This window comes from Amblyomma mixtum, chromosome 7, assembly GCF_055824585.1.
Source record: "Amblyomma mixtum isolate Tamu chromosome 7, ASM5582458v1, whole genome shotgun sequence".
NCBI lineage: Eukaryota > Metazoa > Arthropoda > Arachnida > Ixodida > Ixodidae > Amblyomma > Amblyomma mixtum.
In genome coordinates, this window is record NC_143018.1 from 41,221,141 (window position 1) to 41,229,687 (window position 8,547).

The following is an 8,547-nucleotide window of genomic DNA, read 5'->3' on the forward strand; positions in this document are numbered from 1 at the left end:
TTTCTGTGTGTTAGTTGCTGTTGAAATGAAGTCCTCGACGTGAGCATGGTCGGCCGTAATTTCATGGCACTTTGTGCACTGCCAACTTCGTGCCTCTGCTAACAAGGTTTGTTGAAGTGCTGTTGAAAGAGCTGGGATCATGTATTGTTGGCACCAGCTTAGAGAGAACCACTGGAACTTGCAGAAGCATGATGAGTCCTTCAACTGGGGCTATTTGATCTTGCAGTGTAATGATCATTTTAATGTTGGATAGTTGTAATTCAGCTCTTGCTATCTTATTAATATGAGTGGTAGACACCTTTGACCATGCCCCGAAATCTCAACTTTATAATCCAAAGGTATGGACACATTGTTGAAAAAGTGTTTCGAATTGTGCTTCTAGGTATTGCATATTTCGAGAAAAATTTTTACCAGTTTTGGCATTGGCAGAGCAGCAAGGCGGGTATTAAATTTGAACCAAAATAGTTATTTTACCACACATACTAAAATTGTCTGCAATTCTTGTTAAAATTTGGGAGTGATATTAGGATGGCAAGATGTTTTTAACATTTCAAATGCCTTTTTGGTGCCAAATTTGTCACGACAATATTGATATTTCTTTTGCTTTGCTATAAATTTTTCTTTCTTTTTACCATTCAGTTTCAACAGTACAGACAGTCTTGTTTTCTGTTTTACAACTGCTATTTCTTTCCTCTGGTGCACTGATGTTCAGCTTTTCATGAGCACTACAATGAGCCCTATATTTCATCACGTAATGACCACATGTTTAAAGCCTGTGTTCTTGCATGTCATATATTTATTTTTTCCACACACCAGTAACGACAGGAACCACTTTTTTGCCTTTGTCACTGCGATCGCCAATAACATCGCCTTCAAGAAAGCTGCAACTGATTTGTTCTGTTAATAATTTGTTCTGTTCACCCATTTCTCTAAATAATGCCCTTGAGCCTTGAGAGTGAATAAGTAAGGTGATGAAACAAAATATTTTAATGCATAATTTCTTCAAATTCAAATTGAATTTTCTTTGCATGCAAAGAGGGAGCCGCCACAAAAAGCTACTGCTGTCAGTGGCTTGAAAAGATGACCCAACAGGTGAAGACAAATGCAGTGTATATACCGAAACACTGAATGAAAAGCATGGGCAAGCCGCCATGGTGGCATAGTAGTTGTGGTGCCCAGCTGCTGACCTGAAAGATGCGGGCCTGATCCCGGTCTTGTTGGCCTCATTTCAATGAAGCCGTAATTCTAGAGGCCTTTTGTACTGTGTGATGTCTGTGCACGTTAAAGAACCCCAAGTGGTCGAAATTATCCACAGCCCGCCACTACGGCATCCCTCATAGCCTGAGTCACTTTGGGACGTACGATAAACTGCATAAAACCAAACCATAGACAAGCATGGGCTCGTTCTACTTGGTCATACTTGGAGGTCCCGCCCGCAGTCTTGTACCATGGGACCTCTCGCTGCATACGTTTGAAACTTTGTTTGGATTCCTTAATAAACTTTCAACTTCAACTTCAAAAACTGCTCACACATACTAATTACAGCATACTGAACAGCAGAACAAAAGCAAGTAGTCAACTGTCCTATATACGATACAAAAATGAAGAAGGCAAATGAGCAGCATTATTTAAAGACGTGGGGTGAAGCAACGAATCGTCTATTTAATTTATACAAAGGGAAGAAAGTTGATATATGGCACCCACCAAGCTAAAGAATAGACAGGCACTCCAACATAATCGCCAGTAAACAAAATATATTAAGAGGAAAACGAGGTTTCAGGCAAGTTTGTTTGACACTTCAGATGTAACTGCAGCGCAAACACCCACATTCAAATTAAAGAACACACGCATACATGGATGCTGCAACAACCACATGTGTGTCTGAGAGAGATAGAAACAGATTTATTATGATGCAACATGAAGCGCCGTGGATATCTTGTGCCAGGGTCACCAAAGCCATCTGGTCCATGTCAGCTTGTCCGATGCTATGGGTAATGCTGTAATTGAAAGTCAGTGGGGTTCAGCTTAACTTAAGGACAGCGCAGTGAGCTATGGAAAGAAAAATTATAGGTGTAACGTTAAGAGATCGGAAGAGGGCGGAGTGGGTGAGGGAACAAACGTGGGTTAATGACATCCTAGTCGAAATCAAGAGGAAGAAATGGGCTTGGGCAGGGCATGTAATATGAAGGCAAGATAACTGCTGCTCTTTAAGGGTAACGGAGTGCATTCCAAGAGAAGGCAAACGTAGCAGGGGGCTGCGGAAAGTTAGGTTGGCGGATGAGATTAAGAAGTTTGTGGGGATACGGTAGCCGCAATTGGCAATGGACAGGGATAATTGGAGAGACATGGGAGAGGCCTGTGTCCTGCAGTGGGCGAAGTCAGGCTGATGATGATGATGATGTTGCAGGAATAGAGGGAACGTTCCAGATTAGCATAGGGATCATAGCAAATGGGGCATGTAGGGGAAGCTCTGAGACAGACAAAATAAATGGCCAGGGGTGAGGGGTGTATCTTAAGAGGATGCACTGAAGAAAACAAAGTTGGGGAGTGGTGAGAGGTTTGTCAGGAACAGGAAGGCTGCAAAAGAGATCCTCTCATGTTGTCACAAGAAGATTATTTTGTGCCTTCATGCAAATGTGAGTGCTTGTGCTGCAGTTGCATCTGAAGTATTTTATAAGCATTTCTTAGACATAGAGTTGTTTTAATGCATACAAAGCATTACCATCATTGTTACTGTTATTATTAATTAAACAAAAAACCCTGCAAACCTTCTAACGGAAGAGATAAGGTCTCTCAATGCACTGATGGTTTGCTGAATAATCCATCATAAAAAGCTGATAATTTCAATCAATATTTCAGGCTTGCAACAAGAATGGCAGTAACACAACACAACACCACTTGCGCACTAAAAAAAAACTTTCACCTGCTTTAACATACATTCTGAGGCTCTCAAAGGGGGATCTGGCCAGGTTAGAGCACTTTTAGGCGAAATATGCCCACTTCATTGCTACCATGGTATCATCATGTTCTTGCAAACATTCCATTCTTTTTGACTGAACGGTTTCAGGAAAATTCTGTCATATGATTTGATAAGCTTTGATATAGGCCACTATTGAAGGGAAGGCAAAAAATCCATTGAGAACTACTGACCAATTTACCTGTTATTGAGTCCATCCCAAATACTAGAAAAATTCCTATTTGAATGCATGACAAGATTTTTTAACATTATTTTTTTTAATCATCAGGAAGGCGATATTACAAGAAGGGGCATTGCATTAATTCTTGACAAATTTGCAGCTGAGCTGTAATCGTCATTTGACAAATTGTTTAACTGCGCTTTTTTTCTCAGTGTTCAGAAAATCTTTGATGTGACGAAACAGGATTTTACCAAGCAAACTGTACCTGCTTGGCTTTTGAGCTCCCTTTTTCGCTATCCTTGAGAATTTTTTGTATAGTCGTTCATTATTAAATTAAATAACCAAACTGAACCTGGTGGTAAACTGCCAATATGTAAACTGCTGGGTACTATATTATCGTCCATACTCTTTAAAAAAATTTAATCACTAATGGCTTCAGCTCCATAACTTCAGGTGCTTGGTCTTCCAGTGCATGGACAGCACAGTTTTGCTCACAGATCAAGTACACTTTGAGACAGCAATGCATTAGTTGCAGGAAAACATAAATTATATGCTTAAATCATTTTCTGACAATGGAATTTCAGTTAACGCACAAAAAAAATGATCTCTTTCAGGAATATTTCAAAGGCTAACAGATAGAGTGGTATTTTACTTAACCGTGGTTCTCTCTCCTGCAGCTGTAATTCAATAGAATATGTGAACTGAATCAAATATCCTAGCATATTCTCTTATACTATAGTGGTAGCTTATTATGGTATGTTTGTGTCACATTACGGAAGATTCTGTGGTTGCTCTTTAATGTGAAATTCTTGGCTCTAGTAACCATGATAAAAAAAACAATATTAGAACTCAGATATGATACTCTTAGATAAGGTATTACAATATTTGTTTCAACTCCTTCATGTTTGCCATGTGGGCAATATAGCTTGAAGAATGTTTGAAATGTGTTTTGAATAGCTGTCTTATGTCACCAAGTGTTCGCATTTTCCTGTTTCTAGGTCTTTCCATAGTCTTTTTTACAAACAGACATTACTCATCATTTAGATATGAAACTTTTCAACAAAATCCACTTCCCATCGGAACCACAAAATTTTTGCTAGGTATAGGAAGGTAGCACACTGGCATATATGCACCTGACAACTTTGGTGGATTACACAAAGAGCTCTTTACTGTACCATCTGTGCACAGCCTAAAGGGCCAGCTGAAGCTGCTGTATTATTCTTCAGTGTTTTGCTGCATTACCACACACAGTCTTTTGGCAGTGAAAAAGATGTGTGTGTGTGTGCGTGCAAGTTAAATGAAAGTGCCTTTCCAAGATGGCATCTTGGGAAAGAACATAAATAAGGTGAGGCTGAAAATGTTTAATCACGGCACAATAGAATCTATGTCATGAAAAGCAATTCTACTTGATAGCACACTTCTTGCAAAATCACATTCTCATTATTGATACACTAGGATCAGTATGACTGTAACATATCAAAAAGGAAAAAAATTAATCTGTATTTGTTGTGCCTGTAATAATTGTTTCTTGTAGCTTTTGCTTGTTTTGATTCTCCGGTAGGAGTAATTGCACAGTTTGCCCTTATGTATCTACAATTGTCCGGCTGTTTGTAATCTTTAATTTAATATTGTGTGAATGGAAGAAAAACAGCAAAGAGGTCTGTTACACTGTCAGGCATTCATTTATACCTTTTCAAAAATGTGTGGGCAGAATGAGTGCAGTACATTTTATTTCTTTGCTCAGTAAATGACCTGATTTGAAACTTTGCAGGCATTGTTCTGAACATACTGATTTATGATTGATTTAAACTGCAATCTGGGCCTTTAAATTCTTTTACAGGGGCTGTTGGCTCTTATTGGCTCTTATTGGCTCTTACTGTCTGCATCATTTCTTCAGTGAGCACAGGCTCATCTGATGATATTTTCTTCCATGCTTCACCTTTAATGGGTGCTTTACACAATTTTCTTGCCTCAGCAGCTTTGATAACAACTAAAGTCAAGAGCTTTCAACCTGACATCTTAACAATAAGCAAATTATTTCTACTTCTATTTAATAAGAAAAGTTCAGCTTTGTGATGACCAAGTAACCATATGACCCATGTCCCACATTGCAGTTCTAATCCCTACTGTATCTCTCTGCTTGATGAAAATGCCGTCATACCTTTCAATGAAATTTAAGTGGGTCTTGTACAAATATTGCACTTACTTGAAGGAGCTTTAAGCCTTTTTTTCTACAGTCATGAAGGCAGTAGCTGATAAGCTATAGTTCAGGTGAAATATAATTTGCTTTCACTGGGCAATTGTCATCTGGATTTACATACGTGCAAGGGAAACATCCTAAACTGAGAATTTGACACAGCTGCAGCTGATATGAACTAATATTACTCAGTCTCAACCAGAAATCTGTTGGCCACAGTTTCAAATTAAGAATCATAGCTGTTTGCTAATATATGATGCCACACCTTCTCTTGCAAAGCAGCTTCACTGTTCGAGCTGGAACCAAGTGAAACTGTGTAATCAAAACTGAAGTGTGCCTGAAATATCATTGCAAATTGTTCTAGTTAATGACATAATAAAAGCCAAATGTTTGTCCTAGTCAATAGCAGGTCAACTTCACAAGAATGGCAGATTTCGACTGGTCACCAGCTATGGAAACCACAGGGTTGTGTGTGATCTCAGCAGGGGTCAGTTGGGATTTGCCAGACTAAACTGTCTACATTTTCAGTTGATACCAGTCAAAAACCTGCAGGTATTGCAGCTGTGTTAAGGCTTCTGCTGTAATCTTTCTGTGCACGGTGTGTCCCAGCTGGGATTAGTTCTTTTATAAGGAATTAACAGCTCTAAAGGTATCTGCTTTTACACTGGCTGAGCTTGAAAAACAGTAGTAGGGAATGAAGTGTGTATATACTTTAGTGACCGCAGTGGGAACTGCTCGAGGAAAGAGCTGGGTATGCACTCGTAGGCGTGGCTGCGAGCGCTCCTGGCCCGTGCAGTTTCGCCCATTTGGGCCCCCCAAACTCAGTGCACTGCAGCCGAGAGAATCACAATTTGAGGAATCTAAAAACTGATGCGGATATTATGGTCAGCTATAATAAGAGGCATTACTGTAACTGGTAAAAAGTTAAATATTATATATTAATTTACAAGCCTGCGGGTTAAATAAATATCGTAGCTGTATTTAATCTATTTAAAGAATTGCCACATTCAGTGAAACACTCTGTAGGCCATCACTTTTGGACTAATTATAGCTTGTAGAGTACTTTCTGGAAGATAAATTAGGATTGGCATATATACTTTGCAACTGAAATCTCTCACATTCACCAGCTGAATTAATTTTTTTATTTTTTTTTTGTTTCTGCAATACACACTTTACTTATTTTCTTCTTCAGTGACTACTAAAAATTTCACATTTCAGTAAAAACCAGTTCAGCTGCAAATGTCGGTGCACATACTACGACGCATTTCGCTAGTGATTACTTCTCTGTTGCAAGCAATCAACCTGTGCCAGCTCGCCCGCTACCCATGCTTCTGGCCGAAAACCTCAACTGCAGCCATGGAATCAGCATTCTTGAATATGCATGACATCTGTGGTCATGTTGTCCAGGTGGTGATGTACGTGATTTGTGTGCATCTGGGAGAGACAATATGAAGTTAAATTTTTTTGGGCTACACACATGTGTGTACGACCTAAAGTGAGAGTTGAGAGTGCACTCAAGTGTCCACATATAGTTGTTAAATGCACCAGAGCATCAAATGCAACAAAACACATTGCTGCAGTTTTTTTCATAGGACCGCAAAAAAAAAAGTAACAGCCAGGAAACGTAGCAGATGAATGTTTTGAGTGAAAAAAAATTGTGCACTGTTGCCTGCAGTTTTTTTTATTATTATGAATTGTGCGCCATATCCTTTTCTGGAATTAGCAAGGCTGTGTGGTTCTCAGGATCGTTCTGCATGAGCAAAGAAGACCAAACAACACAAAAGTGATGAGTGTGCCATTTTTTCCATGATGCTATGCCAACTATATATATAGCTCAAATTTCGATTCCGCTTCTGAGCAGCTGTCTGTGGAAGGGTTTTAGCAGCTAAGAGGGAGCATGCCTGGAGCGTGCGAAGGTGCGGTACGCGCGCTCCTCTTCGCTGTTATCGCGGTGGCCACATTAATCCCATAGGATCATCGCCTATTGAAATCTCGAAATTGTGTATCTTAAGGTGCAGGTGACAAGAATAAAGCGGATGGTAGAAACAAAACCGTCGGAGCCAACGCGCGCAACTGCATCTCGTGTGCCGTCTGCCGCGGCATAGTTTCGTTTTCGCGCGTTAGGGTCGTTCGCGCTGGCATCACAGCGGCGATGTAACTGTGCCAACAGCCGCACCAAAAATCACCTATTCAGTAAGCGCGCTAGCTTTGGCGTGGGGGCTTCCCGCCAGAAGTCGCCTAACACAGCGGCGGACAAGCGCCGATAGAGTGTATAGTTTCGCTTTTTCTACCCGGCACTGACATTGCACACGCATTGAACAAATGCCGGAACGGTGTAAACTATCACCGCGAGGCGACTTCCGCGACATGCGATGCGGAAATGATGCAACAATTGCATTATGTAACGGATACAGGCGATCGAGTTTCAATTACGTATACATGGGTTTCGATCTATGGCAGCTGGACTGGCTCATGAAAACGTAGCACTGCTAAAATTCAGCAACCGCGAACGTAACAGCGGGGTTCTACTCGAGGTTTGTTTTGCAGAAAAAAAAAATCAATCCTTCCACTTTTCATTGTGAGGACTATAGGAGCGCCAGCTGCGGAACAACATATCACGCGTACTTCCATCTCGTATCGATATCACCGTTTCGCTGTACCGCACGCAAGCACCACGATCAGTGCTTTTAGTGGCAAAACCTATTGTGCTCGACCTTTCCTCAAACACACGCACACGGTGAACTCTCGTTGTTTCGTGCTCGCTTTCTTAGCTCAAACTTTTGGTCAAATTCTATTCGAACTGAGGGTGCCAGGAGTGGACACGTGTGTGCGGCACGGTGGTTTTGTAGCCGCGTGCTGTTCTCTTTGAGCAGTCTTATATTTATGTTTGTTGCGAGTAAACTTTTGAGATTTGCGCCAAGACTTTTGAAGATGAAGGCAAGGACCATCACGTTTAGAGCCAAATTGTGTGCGCGCCATGAAAATGATATATATCGTTGCAGCGCCAAGCGCCAATGGTCGGGCATAAACTGTTAAGGGTCTGAAAATTTGTTCAAATCATGCCGATTTGAAATTAAGGGTAAGGGGACCGAAAATAGTTTTACACACAGAGTTCGGAATAAAGAAAGCCCGACCAGAGAGTTTAATTCATTCACCGGTCTTGTCATTCTTACGCGACCGCTCATCAGCACTGGCAGCATTAGCGTCGCCTCA